Source organism: Pseudophryne corroboree, chromosome 8, assembly GCF_028390025.1.
Source record: "Pseudophryne corroboree isolate aPseCor3 chromosome 8, aPseCor3.hap2, whole genome shotgun sequence".
NCBI lineage: Eukaryota > Metazoa > Chordata > Amphibia > Anura > Myobatrachidae > Pseudophryne > Pseudophryne corroboree.
This window is the reverse complement of record NC_086451.1, coordinates 424,174,830-424,198,737: the sequence shown is the minus strand read 5'-3', so window position 1 is coordinate 424,198,737 and position 23,908 is coordinate 424,174,830. Positions and strand designations below refer to the sequence as shown.

At 43.4% G+C, this 23,908-nt stretch overlaps 1 long non-coding RNA gene and 1 pseudogene across 1 annotated transcript in view; both read left to right on the top strand.

Annotated features, from left to right (window-relative positions):
• LOC134949424 (uncharacterized) overlaps positions 1-12,675 on the top strand; it is a 48,413-nt gene extending 35,738 nt beyond the window's left edge. The window contains exon 3 of the long non-coding RNA XR_010183158.1: positions 12,328-12,675. This is a non-coding gene — a long non-coding RNA (uncharacterized LOC134949424). The remainder of the gene's footprint in view (positions 1-12,327) is intronic.
• Positions 1-23,908, top strand: part of LOC134949909 (vomeronasal type-2 receptor 26-like) — a 1,108,520-nt pseudogene that overhangs the window by 919,279 nt on the left and 165,333 nt on the right.

Here is a 23,908-nt window from a genome sequence, read left to right as displayed (position 1 = left end):
TCCCTACCTAGAGCACCCCCTGCTTTTTCTGAGTGCTCTAACTGTGTAGCTGACCTTCCTCCTTGGGAAGTATATTCCCATATCTTGTTTCATTTTACTTACCTCTTTTCCTCCTTTTCCTTCCTTCTCCTCTCTTCTCCCCCTCTCCCTCCCCCCCCACCCCCGTGTATATTCCAACTCCTCCACTCACTATGTCACTCTGTGTTTTGACGTTGAATGTAAGGGGTATCAACACTCCTCAGAAATGCTTCATGCTGTTTTCATACGCCTGCATTCATTTTGATGATGTCATTCTTACACAGGAGATACTAATCTGGTGATCATCCATTGTTGTCATCCAGAAGATTCCCAATTGTTTTTTATTCGAATAACAAGTCAAAACACTGGAGTGGCGATCCTGATATGTAACTCTGTTCCTTTTGTACTGATTGACTCACTTTGTGACGATAATGGCCGTTTCCTCATATAAAAAGGTCAGCTTGGCGGAAAATACACATTGGCCTCTGTTTACGCTCCAAGCAAAAGTCAATCTGCATTTTGTTGCAGTTTTTTTCTGGAACTACACAATTTTTACCATGGGAAGGTCTTACTGGGGGGCAACTTTAACACTATCATTTCCCACACCTTAGATTGCTCCTGTAGCGCCCATATTCCCTCTGGTCCTGCTAGCTCTAAGACTTTAGGGAGTCAAATGTCTGAGGCTGGCCTGTTTGACACCTGGAGGGTTCTCTTTGCCACAGCCAGAGACTATACCTATTACTCCCACCCTCATAATTCCTTTTAAAGAATAGACATGCTCCTTTGACTACTTCCCTTATTGACTCAACCATTTACCCTACTCCCTGATCCGATCACTCTGCAGTAGCAAACCACCTAGACCTAATGTCCCCAAGTACGGGGGGAGGGAGGTGCACACTTCTGGAGGCTTAATGAAGCCCTCCTGAAACTCCCAGACTTCTACTAAATTATCTGAATACTTTGAGACTAACACCACATCCAACATATCCTTTAACACGATATGGGAAGCCCATAAGGCTGTGATCAGGGGGGAAATTATCCGCAATGACTCACCATAAGAAAACCTAATTAGCCACCGTATCTACTCTGTCGACCCAAATACAGCACTTGGAAGTAGTGATGAGCGCCTGAAATTTTTCGGGTTTTGTGTTTTGGTTTTGGGTTCGGTTCCGCGGCCGTGTTTTGGGTTCGACCGCGTTTTGGCAAAACCTCACCGAATTTTTTTTGTCGGATTCGGGTGTGTTTTGGATTCGGGTGTTTTTTTCAAAAAACCCTAAAAAACAGCTTAAATCATAGAATTTGGGGGTCATTTTGATCCCATATTATTATTAACCTCAAAAACCATAATTTCCACTCATTTTCAGTCTATTCTGAATACCTCACACCTCACAATATTATTTTTAGTCCTAAAATTTGCACCGAGGTCGCTGGATGACTAAGCTAAGCGACCCTAGTGGCCGACACAAACACCTGGCCCATCTAGGAGTGGCACTGCAGTGTCACGCAGGATGTCCCTTCCAAAAAACCCTCCCCAAACAGCACATGACGCAAAGAAAAAAAGAGGCGCAATGAGGTAGCTGTGTGAGTAAGATTAGCGACCCTAGTGGCCGACACAAACACCGGGCCCATCTAGGAGTGGCACTGCAGTGTCACGCAGGATGGCCCTTCCAAAAAACACTCCCCAAACAGCACATGACGCAAAGAAAAAAAGAGGCGCAATGAGGTAGCTGACTGTGTGAGTAAGATAAGCGACCCTAGTGGCCGACACAAACACCGGGCCCATTTAGGAGTGGCACTGCAGTGTCACGCAGGATGTCCCTTTCAAAAAACCCTCCCCAAACAGCACATGACGCAAAGAAAAAAAGAGGCGCAATGAGGTATCTGTGTGAGTAAGATTAGCGACCGTAGTGGCCGACACAAACACCGGGCCCATTTAGGAGTGGCACTGCAGTGTCACGCAGGATGTCCCTTCCAAAAAACCCTCCCCAAACAGCACATGACGCAAAGAAAAAAAGAGGCGCAATGAGGTAGCTGTGTGAGTAAGATTAGCGACCCTAGTGGCCGACACAAACACCGGGCCCATCTAGGAGTTGCACTGCAGTGTCACGTAGGATGTCCCTTCCAAAAAACCCTCCCCAAACAGCACATGACGCAAAGAAAAAAAGAGGCGCAATGAGGTAGCTGACTGTGTGAGTAAGATAAGCGACCCTAGTGGCCGACACAAACACCGGGCCCATTTAGGAGTGGCACTGCAGTGTCACGCAGGATGTCCCTTCCAAAAAACCCTCCCCAAACAGCACATGACACAAAGAAAAATAAAAGAAAAAAGAGGTGCAAGATGGAATTGTCCTTGGGCCCTCCCACCCACCCTTATGTTGTATAAACAAAACAGGACATGCACACTTTAACCAACCCATCATTTCAGTGACAGGGTCTGCCACACGACTGTGACTGATATGACGGGTTGGTTTGGACCCCCCCCAAAAAAGAAGCAATTCGTCTCTCCTTGCACAAACTGGCTCTACAGAGGCAAGATGTCCACCTCATCATCATCCTCCGATATATCACCGTGTACATCCCCCTCCTCACAGATTATCAATTCGTCCCCACTGGAATCCACCATCTCAGCTCCCTGTGTACTTTGTGTAGGCAATTGCTGCTGGTCAATGTTTCCGCGGAGGAATTGATTATAATTCATTTTAATGAACATCATCTTCTCCACATTTTCTGGATGTAACCTCGTACGCCGATTGCTGACAAGGTGAGCGGCGGCACTAAACACTCTTTCGGAGTACACACTTGTGGGAGGGCAACTTAGGTAGAATAAAGCCAGTTTGTGCAAGGGCCTCCAAATTGCCTCTTTTTCCTGCCAGTATAAGTATGGACTGTGTGACGTGCCTACTTGGATGCGGTCACTCATATAATCCTCCACCATTCTTTCAATGGTGAGAGAATCATATGCAGTGACAGTAGACGACATGTCCGTAATCGTTGTCAGGTCCTTCAGTCCGGACCAGATGTCAGCATCAGCAGTCGCTCCAGACTGCCCTGCATCACCGCCAGCGGGTGGGCTCGGAATTCTGAGCCTTTTCCTCGCACTCCCAGTTGCGGGAGAATGTGAAGGAGGAGATGTTGACAGGTCGCGTTCCGCTTGACTTGACAATTTTCTCACCAGCAGGTCTTTCAACCCCAGCAGACTTGTGTCTGCCGGAAAGAGAGATCCAAGGTAGGCTTTAAATCTAGGATCGAGCATGGTGGCCACAATGTAGTGCTCTGATTTCAACAGATTGACCACCCGTGAATCCTTGTTAAGCGAATTAAGGGCTCCATCCACAAGTCCCACATGCCTAGCGGAATCGCTCCGTGTTAGCGCCTCCTTCAATGTCTCCAGCTTCTTCTGCAAAAGCCTGATGAGGGGAATGACCTGACTCAGGCTGGCAGTGTCTGAACTGACTTCACGTGTGGCAAGTTCAAAGGGCAGCAGAACCTTGCACAACGTTGAAATCATTCTCCACTGCGCTTGAGACAGGTGCATTCCACCTCCTATATCGTGCTCAATTGTATAGGCTTGAATGGCCTTTTGCTGCTCCTCCAACCTCTGAAGCATATAGAGGGTTGAATTCCACCTCGTTACCACTTCTTGCTTCAGATGATGGCAGGGCAGGTTCAGTAGTTTTTGGTGGTGCTCCAGTCTTCTGTACGTGGTGCCTGTATGCCGAAAGTGTCCCGCAATTCTTCTGGCCACCGACAGCATCTCTTGCACGCCCCTGTCGTTTTTTAAATAATTCTGCACCACCAAATTCAAGGTATGTGCAAAACATGGGACGTGCTGGAATTTGCCCATATTTAATGCACACACAATATTGCTGGCGTTGTCCGATGCCACAAATCCACAGGAGAGTCCAATTGGGGTAAGCCATTCCGCGATGATCTTCCTCAGTTGCCGTAAGAGGTTTTCAGCTGTGTGCGTATTCTGGAAAGCGGTGATACAAAGCGTAGCCTGCCTAGGAAAGAGTTGGCGTTTGCGAGATGCTGCTACTGGTGCCGCCGCTGCTGTTCTTGCGGCGGGAGTCCATACATCTACCCAGTGGGCTGTCACAGTCATATAGTCCTGACCCTGCCCTGCTCCACTTGTCCACATGTCCGTGGTTAAGTGGACATTGGGTACAGCTGCATTTTTTAGGACACTGGTGACTCTTTTTCTGAGGTCTGTGTACATTTTCGGTATCGCCTGCCTAGAGAAATGGAACCTAGATGGTATTTGGTACCGGGGACACAGTACCTCCAACAAGTCTCTAGTTGGCTCTGCAGTAATGATGGATACCGGAACCACGTTTCTCACCACCCAGGATGCCAAGGCCTCAGTTATCCGCTTTGCAGTAGGATGACTGCTGTGATATTTCATCTTCCTCGCAAAGGACTGTTGGACAGTCAATTGCTTGGTGGAAGTAGTAAAAGTGGTCTTACGACTTCCCCTCTGGGATGACCATCGACTCCCAGCAGCAACAACAGCAGCGCCAGCAGCAGTAGGCGTTACACGCAAGGATGCATCGGAGGAATCCCAGGCAGGAGAGGAATCGTCAGAATTGCCAGTGACATGGCCTGTAGGACTATTGGCATTCCTGGGGAAGGAGGAAATTGACACTGAGGGAGTTGGTGGGGTGGTTTGCGTGAGCTTGGTTACAAGAGGAAGAGATTTACTGGTCAGTGGACTGCTTCCGCTGTCACCCAAAGTTTTTGAACTTGTCACTGACTTATTATGAATGCGCTGCAGGTGACGTATAAGGGAGGATGTTCCGAGGTGGTTAACGTCCTTACCCCTACTTATTACAGCTTGACAAAGGAAACACACACCTTGACACCTGTTGTCCGCATTTCTGTTGAAATACCTCCACACCGAAGAGCTGATTTTTTTGGTATTTTCACCAGGCATGTCAACGGCCATATTCCTCCCACGGACAACAGGTGTCTCCCCGGGTGCCTGACTTAAACAAACCACCTCACCATCAGAATCCTCCTGGTCAATTTCCACCCCAGCGCCAGCAACACCCATATCCTCCTCATCCTGGTGTACTTCAACACTGACATCATCAATCTGACTATCAGGAACTGGACTGCGGGTGCTCCTTCCAGCACTTGCAGGGGGCGTGCAAATGGTGGAAGGCGCATGCTCTTCACGTCCAGTGTTGGGAAGGTCAGGCATCGCAACCGACACAATTGGACTCTCCTTGTGGATTTGGGATTTCGAAGAACGCACAGTTTTTTGCGGTGCTACTGCTTTTGCCAGCTTGAGTCTTTTCATTTTTCTAGCGAGAGGCTGAGTGCCTCCATCCTCATGTGAATCTGAACCACTAGCCATGAACATAGGCCAGGGCCTCAGCCGTTCCTTGCCACTCCGTGTGGTAAATGGCATATTGGCAAGTTTACGCTTCTCCTCCGACAATTTTATTTTAGGTTTTGGAGTCCTTTTTTACTGATATTTGGTGTTTTGGATTTGACATGCTCTGTACTTTGACATTGGGCATCGGCCTTGGCAGACGACGTTGCTGGCATTTCATCGTCTCGGCCATGACTAGTGGCAGCAGCTTCAGCACGAGGTGGAAGTGGATCTTGATCTTTCCCTAATTTTGGAACCTCAACATTTTTGTTCTCCATATTTTAATAGGCACAACTAAAAGGCACCTCAGGTAAACAATGGAGATGGATGGATACTAGTATACAATTATGGACGGACTGCCGAGTGCCGACACAGAGGTAGCTACAGCCGTGAACTACCGTACTGTACTGTGTCTGCTGCTAATATAGACTGGTTGATAAAGAGATGTAGTAGTATGTATGTATAAAGAAGAAAGAAAAAAAAACCACGGGTAGGTGGTATACAATTATGGACGGACTGCCGAGTGCCGACACAGAGGTAGCTACAGCCGTGAACTACCGTACTGTACTGTGTCTGCTGCTAATATAGACTGGTTGATAAAGAGATGTAGTAGTATGTATGTATAAAGAAGAAAGAAAAAAAAACCTCGGGTAGGTGGTATACAATTATGGATGGACTGCCGAGTGCCGACACAGAGGTAGCTACAGCCGTGAACTACCGTACTGTACTGTGTCTGCTGCTAATATAGACTGGTTGATAAAGAGATGTAGTAGTATGTATGTATAAAGAAGAAAGAAAAAAAAACCACGGGTAGGTGGTATACAATTATGGACGGACTGCCGAGTGCCGACACAGAGGTAGCTACAGCCGTGGACTACCGTACTGTACTGTGTCTGCTGCTAATATAGACTGGTTGATAAAGAGATGTAGTAGTATGTATGTATAAAGAAGAAAGAAAAAAAAACCTCGGGTAGGTGGTATACAATTATGGACGGACTGCCGAGTGCCGACACAGAGGTAGCTACAGCCGTGGACTACCGTACTGTACTGTGTCTGCTGCTAATATAGACTGGTTGATAAAGAGATGTAGTAGTATGTATGTATAAAGAAGAAAGAAAAAAAAACCTCGGGTAGGTGGTATACAATTATGGACGGACTGCCGAGTGCCGACACAGAGGTAGCTACAGCCGTGGACTACCGTACTGTACTGTGTCTGCTGCTAATATAGACTGGTTGATAAAGAGATGTAGTAGTATGTATATATAAAGAAGAAAGAAAAAAAAACCTCGGGTAGGTGGTATACAATTATGGACGGACTGCCGAGTGCCGACACAGAGGTAGCTACAGCCGTGAACTACCGTACTGTACTGTGTCTGCTGCTAATATAGACTGGTTGTTAAAGAGATGTAGTAGTATGTATGTATAAAGAAGAAAGAAAAAAAAACCTCGGGTAGGTGGTATACAATTATGGACGGACTGCCGAGTGCCGACACAGAGGTAGCTACAGCCGTGGACTACCGTACTGTACTGTGTCTGCTGCTAATATAGACTGGTTGATAAAGAGATGTAGTAGTATGTATGTATAAAGAAGAAAGAAAAAAAAACCTCGGGTAGGTGGTATACAATTATGGACGGACTGCCGAGTGCCGACACAGAGGTAGCTACAGCCGTGAACTACCGTACTGTACTGTGTCTGCTGCTAATATAGACTGGTTGATAAAGAGATGTAGTAGTATGTATGTATAAAGAAGAAAGAAAAAAAAACCACGGGTAGGTGGTATACAATTATGGACGGACTGCCGAGTGCCGACACAGAGGTAGCTACAGCCGTGGACTACCGTACTGTACTGTGTCTGCTGCTAATATAGACTGGTTGATAAAGAGATGTAGTAGTATGTATGTATAAAGAAGAAAGAAAAAAAAACCTCGGGTAGGTGGTATACAATTATGGACGGACTGCCGAGTGCCGACACAGAGGTAGCTACAGCCGTGGACTACCGTACTGTACTGTGTCTGCTGCTAATATAGACTGGTTGATAAAGAGATGTAGTAGTATGTATGTATAAAGAAGAAAGAAAAAAAAACCACGGGTAGGTGGTATACAATTATGGACGGACTGCCGACTGCCGACACAGAGGTAGCTACAGCCGTGAACTACCGTACTGTACTGTGTCTGCTGCTAATATAGACTGGTTGATAAAGAGATGTAGTAGTATGTATGTATAAAGAAGAAAGAAAAAAAAACCATGGGTAGGTGGTATACAATTATGGACGGACTGCCGAGTGCCGACACAGAGGTAGCTACAGCCGTGAACTACCGTACTGTACTGTGTCTGCTGCTAATATAGACTGGTTGATAAAGAGATGTAGTAGTATGTATGTATAAAGAAGAAAGAAAAAAAAAACACGGGTAGGTGGTATACAATTATGGACGGACTGCCGAGTGCCGACACAGAGGTAGCTACAGCCGTTGACTACCGTACTGTACTGTGTCTGCTGCTAATATAGACTGGTTGATAAAGAGATGTAGTAGTATGTATGTATAAAGAAGAAAGAAAAAAAAACCACGGGTAGGTGGTATACAATTATGGATGGACTGCCGAGTGCCGACACAGAGGTAGCTACAGCCGTGAACTACCGTACTGTGTCTGCTGCGACTGGATGATAAATAATGATATAAAAAATATATATATATCACTACTGCAGCCGGACAGGTATATATTATATAATGACGGACCTGCTGGACACTGTCTGTCAGCAGAATGAGTTTTTTATAGAATAAAAAAAAAAACACCACACAAGTGAAGTCACACGACGAGTGTTTAACTTTTTCAGGCAATCACAATATAGTATACTACTAACTATACTGGTGGTCAGTGTGGTCAGGTCACTGGTCAGTCACACTGGCAGTGGCACTCCTGCAGCAAAAGTGTGCACTGTTTAATTTTAATATAATATGTACTCCTGGCTACTGCTATAACCTATAACTGGCACTGCAGTGCTCCCCAGTCTCCCCCACAATTATAAGCTGTGTGAGCTGAGCACAGTCAGATATATATACATAGATGATGCAGCACACTGGGCTGAGCAGTGCACACAGATATGGTATGTGACTGAGTCACTGTGTGTATCGTTTTTTTCAGGCAGAGAACGGATATATTAAATAAAACTGCACTGTCTGGTGGTCACTGTGGTCAGTCACTAGTAAACTCTGCACTCTCTACACTTCTACAGTACTCCAAACTCCAGTAAATCAGGTCAATCTCTCTCTCTCTCTCTCTCTTCTAATCTAAATGGAGAGGACGCCAGCCACGTCCTCTCCCTATCAATCTCAATGCACGTGTGAAAATGGCGGCGACGCGCGGCTCCTTATATAGAATCCGAGTCTCGCGAGAATCCGACAGCGTCATGATGACGTTCGGGCGCGCTCGGGTTAACCGAGCAAGGCGGGAGGATCCGAGTCTGCTCGGACCCGTGAAAAAAACCATGAAGTTCGGGCGGGTTCGGATTCAGAGAAACCGAACCCGCTCATCTCTACTTGGAAGCTGACCCTTAATGCACCCACAATATTAAAACAGCATAAAGGCGAGAAGTGAGTTGAACTACATTTTAGCTGAAAAAAAACTTTGAAAAAAACCTATGCTGGTTGGGTAAAAAAAATTTCTACAAAGGCAATAAAGCTGACACCCTACTGGCGACTAAACTGAGGGCTAAACGTGCTGCACAAGCAATAGTCTCTCTAAAAGATAAAACTAATACTCTGTCCTATGACCCAATACTATCAACCAGACATTAAAGGAATATTACGAAACTTTGTGCAACCTCCCCTGCCCTCTGACCCTCCTGCATTTTCACAACACTGTAAGGAGTATCTTGCCTCCTGTACTCTTCCAACCATTAGTCCTCACACACTACTCGGTCTTAGCCAAGACATTTCTGAAGAATAAGTCACACATGCCCTTTAATTTCAGAAGCCATCTAAAGCCACTGGCCCAGATAGTCTTTCCATGATTTATTACAAATCCTTTGCAACCCTCTTAGTTCCCGTCTTGCCAAGCTGTTCAATTCCATACTAGATGGATCCTTTTTCCGCCCTGAATTCACAAAATTTTAAATTATACTCATCCCCAAACCAGACAAAGATCACACTTTATGTTCTAATTATAGATCCATTTACCTACTGAACACTGACCTCAAACTGTTCACTAAAATCCTGGACAACAGACTTAACATAATCTTACCTACCCTGATTGACCTGGATCAAGTTGGATTTATGCCCCACTGCCAAGGGCTAGACAACACCCATAGAACTATTAATCTGATCCACCAAATTAATAATTTCAAACTGCCTTCGGTGATCTTGGTGATGGTGGACAAAAAGGAATTTGACCAAGTTTCTTGGCCATTCTTATTCCATACCCTTGATGCTTTCGGCTTTGGTGACCGCTATCTTCATGCTATCCGCACTCTACAGTATATCACAACCCCTCGCATCCAGTGGTGTTTGCGCTGCCAGCTTTAAACTGCCTAATGGTACCAAGCAGGCATGACTCCTCTCACCTTTGCTCTGTGCACTCTGAATTGAGCCATTAGCTGCACAAATTCTCCGGTGTCTCCCTGGGTAACCAACAATACAGAATATCACTATTTGCAGATGACATTCTTTTTACTTTAACTGATCCTACTCTCTCTCTTTTCCTCCCATGATGCAAGAAAATTAGCCGATTCGGTACCCTTTCTGGTTACAAAATCATTGAGGGGAAATCAGAGGTGCTGTCCCTACACATCCCACGCCAAATACAACAGAGTTTGGAATCTGCTTATAATTTTCAATTGCGACCCGTCCAGGTCCATTACCTTGGTGTATATATCACCAAGCAATACTACCACTTTTACCGAGCTATTACAACCCTCTTCTCAAATGGCTTCAACAAGACATATAGACCGGGAAATCACTGTATATATCTTGGATTGGAAGGCTCAATGCAGTGAAAATGAATGCTCTTCCTAAATTATTATATTTATTCCAAACACTTCCGATTAGGGTTCCAGCACAGGTACTACAATCCCTACAAGCCCTGTTTGGGAGATTCATCTGGGCAGGAAAAAAAACAAGATTAAGCCATCTGATATTGTCCAAATCCACTGATAATGGCCGCCTAGGCCTCCCCCTTCTCCAAAATTACTACTACGCCACACAACTAAGCCATGTTATTTCTTGGCATCCCCACCCCGGTCTGAAAAAGTGGGTTGACTTTGAAACAGCACTATCTCCAGATCTCAGTATAGACTCCCATGGCTGTCTCGATTTTGCTTTTCATTTCTGTTTTATTCTATTATAATTCTTTTTTGAGATGCATTTATTGTATTTCTAACCTCTTTTTTTGTTGCACTGTACCATTAGTGCATTAGTACTTAATACCTCTTACTGCTTTGTTATATTGTTGAATTGTTCAATTTGTTCATCAGCTGCCTTATATGACTGAATGTACTCTACACTTTGTGAACTAATTTTACAGTTGACTTTCTGTTCCAGTCATGTATCATTCTTTATAACACTATAAAATAAAATTAGTTGTTTAAAAAAGTACATGCACAGTTTAACAAACCAAGCACTTCAGCAATAGGGACTACCACTTTTGTGGCTGAAGTGCTTGGTATGTTTGGGCCTCAAAAACTTGGTGGTGACTATGCTATTGCACAGAAATTCTATGTCTCGTAGCAGTGGCATGGAAGGATCATGGATGTGTAGGTGACTTCTGTGTTTGTGTGCAGAGTATGGACAAGGTTAGGAACTTCTGATGCATCTTTTGCACTCAATACTAATGACAGAGACAATGGGTAGTGTGGCCATCAACAAGAAAATGGACAGATAATCAGCAATCACAGGTAGATACTAGTATTAGCATAAGGTAGGAAGAAGGCTGGGGTGGCCGGATGGAGAAGAAGCCAATGATGTGTCTGACTCATAAAAGCCCTTTGTGTTTAAAAAGTGAAACTGCACCCTTATTGTACTGTGTGTCATACTTTCAGTCACAGCAGTGTAAAACCTTGAAATGTATATGTAAATTAGGGTGTGTGGGCCACACCCCTTACAATCATATTTCCAAAGTCTGCCTCCTTTTTGGCACTGCACTCATCTATCCATAGATGGTCTTAAAGCAAAATGGATCCCACAATCTCATTTGTATTTCAATGGCACAAATCATAGGATAAGTCCCACAATAAAATTATATACTCCTAGCATATTTTTTCATCTTAAAAAATGTGCACTGAGAACCTCATGTTTATTCTAGAAGGGCGTTTATTTTGTAAAATCTTTAGAGTTTACATGTAATATTGTCTTTATAGTGTAATATATTTAATTGTCAGCTTCATATAGAACATGGCAGAATACCTATTAAATAAACATTTTTCAGGGGGAAAAAAACATTTATCCACTTTTGGGTCCACCAAGCCACAACAAATGTGTTTCATCATAATGACATTGGGGTGGATGTATCAAGCAGTGAACATTAGAGAAGATGACCAGTGGACAAGTTGCCCACAGCATCCAAATAGCTTTGAGGTAGCATTTATCAAGTACAGTCTATATAATGATAGGTAGAAGATGATTGATCAACATCTCCACCTCTTTTCACTCCTTAAAACGGCAGTCTGTCATTAAATTGAATCTGTCATCAAAATGTGGAACACTATGAAATGCCACCTTTGTTTTATTATTGTTTAAAGGTATTGTGGATTTGGGTACTAAGAAGGAGTACTGCAGAATTATAGAATATAATTTTATTATACATTATTTAATTATTTATATTGTAAAAATTTAAAGTGGTTGTATTACTGTTACAATATGATGTTTCACTTTCGCAGAATATCTGTCATTTTTACAAAATGTTTACTTTAATAATAATAATTTTGTATATATCTTCCAGGCCATCTGCCCGATATCTACGACATTTCCTTGCCGTTGACTTTGCAATCGAAGAGATTAATAAGGACATGCATATTTTACCTAACATCTCTTTAGGATATGATATTTTTGACTCTTGTTATTATGAGCAAACAGCAGTAGAGGGCACTCTAAAAATTTTGTCTGGTGGTCAAACATTGTATCCCAATTACAACTGCCGCAAAAATAACACAGTTGTAGCATTTATTGGACATCTGCTCTCTTCCTCATCTCAAGCAATTGCAAGATTACTTAATTTGTATGGCTACCCCCAGGTAAGGAAGACGTCTAAATATGTAAGATTGTGGACATTTTGGCCAATATTTTTTTAAGTATGCATATTATTAAATGTTTTTTATAACTCTTTATAATTATTGAAAATTATTTTTATGAAGGGATAGAAATTTTTAATACCATTGGTAAGGTAAGAAGAAATAATGCATTACCATGGGCCCCATAAAGGAGATAACTTCCGCTTGAACAGATAATACCATTCCGCCTGAACAGAAATTATGTATCTCTGTAGAGATCCATGGTTCTCCATTCTTTATGTTTATCTAGGCATCCCAACACCACCTATCCTAAAATCTCACTGGTGACCCAAATATCAAAGTGAGCTCAAAATATATACTGTAGAAGGAAATTACATTCAGCAAATGTGAGCCCCTCCCTGAAACTTCAATTAAGGGGTGTATTCAATAAGAGTCGGAAGCTACCGTCTTGTCGGAAAGACGGCAGCTTCCGACTGATTGAGGTTGGAAGGGGTTCCGACCTATTCATTACCGGCAGTTTTTTTCCTAAAAGGCGGCTGCTGCACAGGATGTATCACAAAGGTCAGCAGGGGAGAAGGAAGCTGGTTGGTGTGAGGTATATGTTAGGGCTTATTTAAAAATATATATTTTTCAAAAATCAATAACAGCCCTGACACTAACTTTTATGTGGAAGTGTTTTAGTCATGAGGCGTACTGTGACAAATTACATGGCCCTATGTGGGCACTGCTATTATGTAGGTCAGGACTGCTGTATCAGAGAAGCTGTGAAGTGGCCAGCAGCTAAACATTTGTTTGCAAACATTTGTGACGAATTCTCTGAATTTTATTACCAGATAGGTTCAGGGATTGTTACAGGTAATTTTCAGTGTGCGGAAGGGAATTTGGGGGTGGGGATTTGCACCCCCCTTCCTCTTTGTCTGTTGTTTGTCTGTGACCCCTCCCCCTTCCAGCACCTGATATATAATTACCTCCAGGTATGATTGAGCAGCTTCCCAATTGTTTGTCTGCTTTTGTGCATGAGGCATTGAATGGGAGCAGCATTTGGAAGGCATGCTGTTCCTTGTAGTACCCATAGGAGATCCTGGGGGTGGCTCCCGGGTAAGTTAGCTCTCTATCTGGAAGTGTTTTAGTAATAGCCTTTATCATGAGGTGTACTGTGACAAATTGCATGGCCCTATGTGGGCACTGCTATTATGTAGGTTAGGACTGCTGTATCAGAGAAGCCGTGAAGTGGCCAGCAGCTAAACATGTGTTTGCAAACATTTGTGACGAATTCTCTGAATTTTATTACCAGATAGGTTCAGGGATTGTTACAGGTAATTTTCAGTGTGCGGAAGGGAATTTGGGGGTGGGGATTTGCACCCCCCTTCCTCTTTGTCTGTTGTTTGTCTGTGACCCCTCCCCCTTCCAGCACCTGATATTTAATTAGAAAAAGCAATATATACAGCGCTTAGGAAACTGGATATGGAAAAAAACACAATTATATTTTATTGTATAGAATTTGTTGCAACAATTAATCTAAAACTTCATAGATGTACATCAGATACATTAAAAAAAATATGTATAAAAGGAATATAAATATAAATATATATATATATATATATTAAAAGTTTGGGCAAGCACAGCAATTAGTCTGGTATATTACCGTGCAAGAAGTTGAGCAGTCAGTTAGTTTATATACTCCAAGGAACTTATGCCACAGTCCTGGGGGCAATTTTCAATGCTGGCAGATGAAAGTCCACAAAATTCTTAGGACAGACCTTTGCTTTGTTCCGAGCAGCAACCCAGTCCTATTTGAAGCTTGGTCTCCTATGTTGTTAGTGGATGTCTGCCGAATCCCCGTTTTAGCTTGTATACGGACTTCTAGGCTTGTTCCAGGTATAAGGTGGTGCAGTCTGTAGTGCCCAACTTCTCTTATCCAACGCGTTTCGCTGTACCAACAGCTTTATCAAGGTCATACCTTGATAAATCTGTTGGTACAGCGAAACGCGTTGGTTAAAATGGGGATTCGGCAGACATCCACTAACAACATAGGAGACCAAGCTTCAAATAGGACTGGGTTGCTGCTCGGAACAAAGCAAAGGTCTGTCCTAAGAATTTTGTGGACTTTCATCTGCCAGCATTGCAAATTGCCCCCAGGACTGTGGCATAAGTTCCTTGAAGTATATATACCAACTGACTGCTCAACGTCTTGCATGGTAATATACCAGACTAATTGCTGTGCTTCCCTAACTTTTAATTAATTAATATATATATATATATATATATGTGTATATATATATATATTCCTTTTATACGTATTTTTTTTTTATGTATCTGATGTACATCTATGAAGTTTTAGATTAATTGTTGCAACAAATTCTATACAATAAAATATAATTGTGGTTTTTTCCATATCCAGTTTCCTAAGCGCTGTATACATTGCTTTTTCTTGTCACTTTCAGGGGCTAACTACCCCTTTCTAACAGCAGCTCTAACGAGAAGCATCTCACCTTAACAAGTGGCGAACTTATTACCTGGGTAATTCTTTCCTCTACACCTGATATATAATTACCTCCAGGTATGATTGATCAGCTTCCCAATTGTGTGACAGCAGCTGCACGGGCGCCAGCCAAATCCGACAGTCGGATTAGGATCAAATCTGACAGTCGGATTTGGCCACTCTATTGAATAGCCCTTGTCGGATCGATTCAGAGAAATGCATGTCGGAATGGATCCGACACCTATTGAATACACCCCAAAGGCTCCCAAACACGCAGATTTGTATTTCATGCTTCAGAGAAAATTATGTTTTTATTATAATTGTATTGAAAAACTCATAAAAACTATAATGGAGAACCAGAGGCAGCAAAATATGTGGAAGTGTCAGGTTTTTTAAAAATAATATCTGCATATACTGTACTGTATGTGCATGTTTATACGTTTTAATAGTTTTGTTCTCTAATTCCATATGTCAACATTACAATCCCTTATGCTTTCACTATGCAGATGTAAAGTACATTTTTAACTGACCTAATAAATATGAGTCTGTTGTAATCAAAAATTATTTATTTTGCAATTACTGTACTTAAAGAAATTGCCCTGATTCCTGAACCAGGCCAACATCTATTGGATATAGTCCCATGTGATTTTGTCAAAATTTGCTATGTTTATTTATAGATGGAATACTATGGGATTTAGCACATTCTCTACTTGCCCAATGCCATCTTTTGCCTGACAATGAATATGAATCCAAATTAGTCAAGATATTGCAGGGTTGTTGCCACAGTTATCAGCATTACCCAAAAAATTCAATTAAAACAAATGTAAAAAAAAGACATTTTGGAAAAGATTTCTGTCTTTCCGTAGTCTCAGGACCAGATTGGTTCATCAGGGTATTTCCACAATCTACTACCAGTCCTTGTATGAGGGGGTAATGTTTAGAGAAGGGATGAGCGCAGTGTCTTGGTTTTTTGTTCTAAATTATCAGTATGTTTTGATTTTGGCAAATCCACCTCAATTGTTTTGGTTTTGGATTTCTTTAAACATTGATAAAACAGCTAAAATAGTGTAATTTGGACCTATTTTTGTTCCTACAGTATTATTAACATTAATAAAATGTCCTGTCATTACCAGTCAATTTTGACTTCCTCACAGCTCATTATATTGTTGTCATCAATATTGGTCATAGGCTGTACAGAGCCAGCCGGCTAAAATAAATGACAGTAGAGCATAACAAATACATATACCACATTATTGAAACATAGTGGCACAGCAGTGGCAGACAGGATGGTAATTCTACATGAACCTATAGAATATTTTTATTAATCAAGAACAAATAGCCTAAACATTAAATCCTAGCAGAACATATAATATTACTATCATACTTCCCCAAATAGCAAATCAAAGGCCTCAGGTCTGTAGAACTTGTTGCTTACTTAGGTGCTAATATTATTCTTTGTAAATAAAAAGCATTACCCAGGTGTGTCTGTGATCACACACCCATTTTGTGCAAAGGACTTGCCAATTAAGGTATACTGTAGGTCCTTTTCCACTGACCATACAAAAAAGACTTTTCTACAAATAACAGGTGCATATAATGTCAGAAAAAACAACTTCAGTCGATGTGAAATTAATATATATAATTTTATAAATACATATAGCGTGTAGGGAAAATATTAATGTATGATTTGCTTAAAATTCAACATGTATAGATAATAAAAAAGAATTATAACCAAATGGCCATCTATCTTTTTTTATATATAAATATATGTATGGTCTGATAAGGTGTAAAACCAGTGTGAATAAGAACAGGAAACTACTTTTCTGACATATAAAAGACTTTTCCTTCAGTCATAGGACCAGTATAGGTACATGAAAAAAATAATAAGAACAAAATAACATAGCGCCTACTGTTTTCACCCAATTTTCAATCCACAGATCAAATAAACCAGTTGTATATGAAAAACTTTCTGGGTATAAGCAAATCCCACAATTTAAAATCCACAGCCAGGGATCTTTTTTTAAAAGTTTTTCACAAAATTTAATACAACACATAAAACACAAAAAAAAAGGAAGTAATGCAAGCGTACAGGATAAAAAAGTATAACAAGCTTATCTATCCATATCAGGAATAGAATACATCTGATTTTCCATAAGCGTCCAAATAAATGGTAAAAATTCAAACGTACAAAAAATAAATATTAAAACAGCTTATCTACCAATAAGGGTAGTTCAGGTGCATCAGTCCCAATGCGTTTCGTCAGTAATTAGACTTCATCATGTGGATTGAATATTGCGTGAAAGCAGTACGCGCTATGTTATTTTGTTCTTATTATTTTTTTCATGTACCTTATATAATTTTATCAGACACTAGCAGGCGCCCTTTTATCCACTTACCTAAAATCTTTTCTATGTGTTTTCCAAGCACATACTTATTGCTTAAGGTTGCAGCCACTCTCACCCTCTAGGAAGTGTCACTTACTATTTATTCTGGTAGTGCGCTGTGATATCTGAGCGCCCCCGTTTCTATTTGTTCGATAAATATATGTATATAAAACATCATAAATATCTGTTTTGTACATAAGATACTATTTACCCTGGATACATGTGTGCATGGACCAATATAATTTCCAAGTGTGTGTCCTCTCTGTTGTTAAATGAGATGACAAAGGATAGGACACCTTGGTTAGTACTTAGTATGTAATTAAACGCTGGGCCACACTCCTTTATGAAAGTTCCTTTGGGCATAGGACAATGCACTGAGAATTAATGGGTATAGATTAAACACCTGCTATCATTTACAATGGACAGAACTGTCTCTGTCTCTTTATATATGCCGTATATAGGGCAACTTTGTAATAGCCCATGCAAATGATGCTGCTCCAAACATCCGCTGCTAGCACACTTTGTATATCCACAGCAATCAGGGCCGGCTCCAGGCCTATGGCGCGCGTGCTCCCGGAAAAGTGGGTGTGGCCTCTGGAAAAGTGGGCGTGGCCTCGTAACTTCAAATCATCAAACTATAAATATATTTTCACACAATTAGCAGCCTTACACATAGCCACAGTAGTGTTCCTTACACACAATGTCTCCAGTATAGTGCCAGATACACATAATGTGCAGTGCCAGATAGACATGACATGCCCCCCAGCAGTGCCAGCTACACATGACATGCCCTGCAGCAGTGCCAGCTAGACATGACATGCCCGCATCAGTGCCAGCTTGACATGACATGCCCCGCAGCAGTGCCAGCTACACATGACATGCCCCCCAGCAGTGCCAGCTACACATGATTAGTGTTCACTTTTTAGGGCATGGTGCTGATCACAGGGAGGGCACATTTTTAAGTTAGGAGGGCAAAATGATGTACATACTGCTTGTTGTTCCCATACCTAAATGCCAAAGCATGGACAGTGTGCGCCGAAGGCGCGCAGCAAAAATTAAGGGGAGTTACTTTGTGGGGAAGGTACGTGGCCACATAATAGTGGCAATTTGCATTACACCACACAGTAGTGCAGCTAATACACACTGCACCAGGTAGAACCTCCTATACACTTTGCGCCAGGCACAGCACTGAGACACATTGCACCAGGGAGAGCACTGAGACACATTGCCTAGCCACAGACGCCTAGCGGGAACACTACATGACATGCCCCCGAGCAGTGCCAGCTACACGTGACATGCCCCCCAGCAGTGCCAGCTACACGTGACATGCCCCCTCAGCAGTGCCAGCTACACGTGACATGCCCCCCCCAGCAGTGCCAGCTACATGTGACATGCCCCCCCAGCAGTGCCAGCTACACGTGACATGCCCCCCAGCAGTGCCAGCTACATAAATGGCCACACAGTGCCAGATATGCACCCACAGTTCAGATACAAAAATGCCCCCACAGTGCCAGATACATAAATGCCCCCACAGTGCCAGATACATAAATGCCCCCACAGTGCCAGATACATAAATGCCCCCACAGTGCCAGATACATAAGTGCCCACACAGTGCAAGATATAAAAATGCCAACACAGTGCCAGATATGTCCCTACAGTGCCAGATATAAAAATGCCCCCACAGGGCCAGATACATAAATGCCCCCAGTGCCAGATACATAAATGCCCCCAGTGCCAGATGCGTAAATGCCCCAGTGCCAGATGCATTATTGCCCCCCACAGTGTCAGATACATTAATGCCCCCACAGTGCCAGATATGTCCCCGCAGTGCCAGATACATTAATGCCCCCCACAGTGCCAGATACATTAATGCCCCCCACAGTGCCAGATACATTAATGCCCCCACAGTGCCAGATACATTATTGCCCCATGCCAGATATGCCCCCAGTGCCAGATACATTAATGCCCACAGTGCCAGATATGCCCCCACAGTGCCAGATACAATAATGCCCCTAGTGCCAGATATGCCTCCACAGTGATAGATACATTAATGCCCCCAGTGCCAGATATGCTCCCACAGTGCCAGATACATTAATGCCCCCAGTGCCAGATATGCCCCCACAGTGCCAGATACATTAATGCCCCCAGTGCCAGATATGCCCCCACAGTGCCAGATACATTAATGCCCCCAGTGCCAGATATGCCCCCACAGTGATAGATACATTAATGCCCCCAGTGCCAGATATGCCCCCACAGTGCCAGATACATTAATGCCCCCAGTGCCAGATATGCCCCCACAGTGCCAGATACATTAATGCCCCCAGTGCCAGATATGCCCCCACAGTGATAGATACATTAATGCCCCCAGTGCCAGATATGCCCACACAGTGCCAGATACCTTAATGCCCCCAGTGCCAGATATGCCCCCACAGTGAGAGATACCTTTATGCCCCAAGTGCCTGATATGCCCCCACAGTGCCAGATACATTAAATGCCCCCAGTGCCAGATATGCCCCCACAGTGACAGAAACATTAATCCCCCCACTGTGCCACATATATGTCCCCTGAGTACCTGATGTGCCGGGCGCCGGCGATGAGGGAGGGGGAATGCAGCTGTAGGCAGGCGCGGTGGGCGGCGCCTGTGCCCTGGTGATCTGTGCGTGCTGTGCGGCGCCAGTGTCTTACATCAGACGCCGGCGCCGAACAGTGCAGCGCGCGCAGGGCTAGGACAGGGCCGGCTCCAGGCTGCAACATGTCGGCGCCAGCGTGCGGCGCCCTTTAAGGGTGGCGCCCTACGCGGGCGCTCGACTCGAACATGCCTAGAGCCGGCCCTGACAGCGATGTCACTGGGGGAGCTTACCACAAGCCGCTTCCACAGATCCGCATCACCGTACTAGCCACTTCCCGTCAGTGACATTGGGGCAGATGTATTAAGCCTGGTGAAATCAGCCAATCAGCTGCTAACTTACATGTTACAGGCTGGGTTTGAAAAATGACAGTTAGGAGCTGACTGGCTGGTGCATTATCACCTTCCACTTTATCACTTCACCTGGCTTAATACATCTGCCCCATTATTACCAGTTGGTATGGATGGGTTAAAACTGTATCCCACCAGCCACTTCCACGGACCCGCATCACCACATCAGCCGCTTTCCTTCAGTGGCTTTGTTACCGGCAGGTGCAAGCACGCTGAAGCTCTCTCCCCAGAAAAGTGAGCAGATGAATGAAGTCCCAATGCCCCTGAAATTGGTCCAAAGCTGGGTAACTGTCTCCAGTGGTTGTAAAACTTGGTCCAAAGCTTGGTAAGGGTTAATGCCAGGCCTACTAATGCATTTTGCTCCACCTTGGGCTTTATCAAAGAGTCATTGATAAAACCCAAGGTGGAGCGATATGCATTAGGGTCCTGGCATCACCCTTACCCAGCTTTGGACCAAGTTTTGTAGCCATTGGAGACAGTTACCAAGCGCAATAGAGTGCTACACTTCTCATCTTAACAAGAGGCATCGATACTTCATTCATAATCAACAGGCAGCTGCAGGTGGAGGTACCTTAGGTCACAAACCTTCTCAACCTTTTAGCCTACCACGAGGTGCAGAAGAGGCTCCACACTGATCTAAACTCAAAGCGCTTCATCATGCAGCTAGCACAGGCAGCCAAAGGTTCTGGCATGGATCCATGGAAAGATTGAAGGCCGTAAGTTTGCACTATATATTCACATCGCATATAAAATGTATACAACTGTATTACTTTGCTTTTATTTAGGTAAGTTTGGTAAATGACATGACAGAACGGAGACGCGATAGCGGAAGTGACGCGATAGCAAAAGTGACTCACAATCGTGCACACGGGAAAAGCAGGAGCCGCGTCTGGTAACAAGGTGCTGGGGAGCGGGTGCAAGGTGCCGGGCAAGCAGGCGCAAGGTGCCAGGCAGTAGTGCAAGGAGTGGGGTGCAAGGTGCCGGAGCTGAATGAGCAAGTGCAGGAGCATTGCCAGGAACGGTGCCAGGAATGGGAGAAAGGAGCTGGGAACTGTAACCAGTGAGCGGGTGCTGCCGCAGGGGGTCCAGGAACTCTCCGGATACGCAAGTATCGTCACTGTCACACATTCCACTGTTTTACACCATTACACATTCCATCGATTGTACTGACTGTATTACCAATTATTGTTCTGTTGTGAATATAGTTTTTCTCCACTGTTACACATTCTTTTGATTGTAATTTCAATTGCTGTTCTTATGTAAAATATTGTTTCTCTTCACAGATAGGCTATAGTACCGTATTGTATTGCATAGTAGTATTGTTTATCTAAAGATAACAGGTAGTTAGACTTTACAATCGGAATGGGTGGGGCCATGATTGAGAATCTCACTCAGTACATGTCATGCAAGATGTATGCGCACCTGGAGCAACAGTCACAGTGTGAATATATCTGCACGAGGTGTGGGCAAACGGTTGCCATTGAAGCCCAGGTAACTGATCTAGAGCAAACCATTACAAGGCTGAGGGATATTCACAATCTCGAGCAAAGCTTAGATCGAACAGTGGAGGAATTGCAGGGGGGGACACCAGGTAGCCAGCTGTGTCAGTTAGAGGGAAGAAAAAGAGGGGCAGGCACGACATCAATGAACTACCAAACCCCAACAAATTCACCTGTTTGGACGATGATTCGGTGGATGGTAGTGAAGAAATTACGGAACTGGAGGAGACTGTTCCATCTAGCAACCGGAGAAACGGTCCCTCAGGCACTGATGGGACAAAAAAAAGTGAGGTACCCAGTCAGGTTGTGGTCGTAGAGGATTCGATTATCAGGAAGACAGATAGGGCAATCTGCTACCAGGACCGCAATCGCCGTACAGTCTGTTGCTTGAGTATGGCACATCGTGGACCGGGTAGAAAGATTGTTGGGAGGGGCTGTGAGCAACCTGGTGGTCTTGGTGCACGTTGGCTCCAACGACAAAGTTAGTGGTAGGTGGGATATCCTTAAGAAAGATTATATGGACCAGAAACTAAAGGCATGGACATCAAAGGTAATATTCTCTAAATATTACTGTGCCACGTGCTAGCCAAGGGAGGCAGAGGGAGATTAGAGAGGTAAATGTATGGCTTAGAAAGTGGTGTAGGAAAGAGGGGTTTGTGTTCCTGGAACGCTGGGCAGACTTCTCAGTCAGGCGCCATCTTCTTTGTCGTGATGGATTGCACCTGAATGAGGAGGGGGCAGCAATGCTGGGGGGAAGGATGGTTAGAAGTTTGTAGGAGATTTTAAACTAGTTGCCTGAGGGGAGGGTTTAGCTAGAAACTATGGGTCATGCAGTGAGAATAGTAAGTATGGAGGTAGTGAACTAAATGGGGGTGGAGAAGGGGGTACAGCAAGGGTACTAACGAGTGTATTACCGAGGGTATTGCCAAAACACTAACTAACGATGACTATGGGTCATCAATACTGCATATAGAAAGTTATGTCCCTAACACACGGTGGAATACTTACCATTATAGTATGTATGTAAACGCTAGAAGCCTTACAGGAAAAAAGGGGAAACTAGAAGTCCTTGCAGCAAGTAAACAGCATGATATTATAGGCATTACTGAAACTTGGTGGGATGAATCTCATGATTGGACAGTCAATCTGGAAGGTTATACGCTGTTCATGAGAGACAGATTAAATAAATGGGGTGGAGGGGTATGTCTTTATGTAGCCCTTTTTAAAACCTGATATACAGGAAGATATTCATGAGGGGACTGTAAATACTGTTGAGACATTATGGGTAGAAATTGCATGCGGGGCAAAGGAACAAAAAAGATAGTATTAGGGCTATGCTATAAGCCGCCTAGTATTAATATGTCCGATGAGGAATTGTTACTGAAGCAAAATGAAAAAGCAGCAGGATTAGGTGACGTAATAGTGATGGGAGATTTTAACTATCCGGAGATTAATTGGACAAATGATTCATGTGATACTGCTAGGGGAAATAGATTTTTAAACACACTAAATGATAGCTACTTACTTTAATCGATGAACCAACTAGGTACAATGCAATCTTAGACCTGGTATTAACAAACAATGGGGAATTGGTATCAAATATTATAGTAGGAGAGCCAATGGGAAACAGCGACCACAATATGGTCACATTTAATATCAGTTTTCATAATCAGTCCTATATGGGCTCAACTATGACTCTAAACTTTAGCAAAGCCAACTTTGACAAGATGAAGGAAGCTTTAATGGAAATTGAATGGGAAATTTTGTTTTAAGGTAAAAATACTACGGAGAAATGGGAGGTATTAAAAATGCTGCTCGATAATTATACTCATAAATGTATTCCCAGGGGCAGCAAATAAAGGCGTAATAATTCCAAACCAATGTGTCTTAACAAAAAGATTAAGGAACTAATGGGCAAAAAGAGGCATTCAAAAAATATAAATTAGACGG